General features: G+C 38.9%; 1 protein-coding gene across 3 annotated transcripts in view; it reads right to left on the bottom strand.

The window, feature by feature from the left end:
* Positions 1–588: 588 nt before the first annotated feature.
* Positions 589–821, bottom strand: part of ZFHX4 (zinc finger homeobox 4) — a 188,633-nt gene continuing 188,400 nt past the window's right edge. For all 3 annotated transcript variants that reach the window (XM_066578597.1, XM_066578599.1, XM_066578598.1), the window contains one exon: positions 589–821. This exon is cut by the window's right edge and continues 4,818 nt beyond it. The gene's annotated coding sequence lies outside the window, so the exon portion shown is untranslated.

Below are 821 nucleotides of genomic sequence, written 5' to 3'. Positions count from 1 at the left end.
TGCATGGCTTCCTGGGAAATCGAAGAGTTGACAACTACATGGAGATTCCTTTGCTTATGTTGCTGTAAATATAGATAGCGGTATTTCTGTGTGGGTTCCCACAACCCATAGGAAGGGAGCCGAGTTGGACAAAGGATCCTTTGGTGGGCTCAGACTCTGACACAGTAATGTGTCCAAACGATCCAGCAGAAGACAACCCAATTCGAGGCTACTTTGAAGCCATTCAAGTACCACTGAGGTCTAATTTTTATGGGTTAATCGACAAACAACCTATTTCACTTTATTGATGATGTGACTTGCATGTGCAATGATAACAAACTTTATGAACCAAGTAAACTTGGACAGAACAGCGAAATACGGAGGCTGCATACGTCATTTCCTCTGGTGGAGCTAAGGAACCTGTTTGATAGGAAAAGGGGTTTAGGGCTAATCTAAGTTGGGCTCCCTCCTCTGATCAGTTCAATATCAGCTGCATTGGTTACCTCTATGGTATGTCAAGCCTTGATAGGTACATATCTCAAAGTAGCCCGAGAAAAAAGAAACTCCATCTCATATGGTGTGGCATAATAGCACAAATGAAATACTGTATGAAATAAATTAAGCAATATTTATTGGCATGTTCATAAGCAAAACAATGCATTTGAAAGCTTTTCTTCACAAAGGCAAAGGGTAAAGGGAATCTAAAATGCAACGTCATTTTCCTCTAAATTTCATTTTTTTATGAAAACAGTTTCAAAATACACTTGCAATATCTTTAGTGTCTAAAAAGACAGTATATATGTTTCTACCGCTCGTATGGTGAGAGCCATTATTTATATTGT

The sequence above is a fragment of the Eleutherodactylus coqui genome, chromosome 9, assembly GCF_035609145.1.
Source record: "Eleutherodactylus coqui strain aEleCoq1 chromosome 9, aEleCoq1.hap1, whole genome shotgun sequence".
Classification (NCBI taxonomy): domain Eukaryota; kingdom Metazoa; phylum Chordata; class Amphibia; order Anura; family Eleutherodactylidae; genus Eleutherodactylus; species Eleutherodactylus coqui.
Note: the sequence above shows the minus strand (reverse complement) of the source record. Positions and strands in the feature narration are given on the sequence as shown.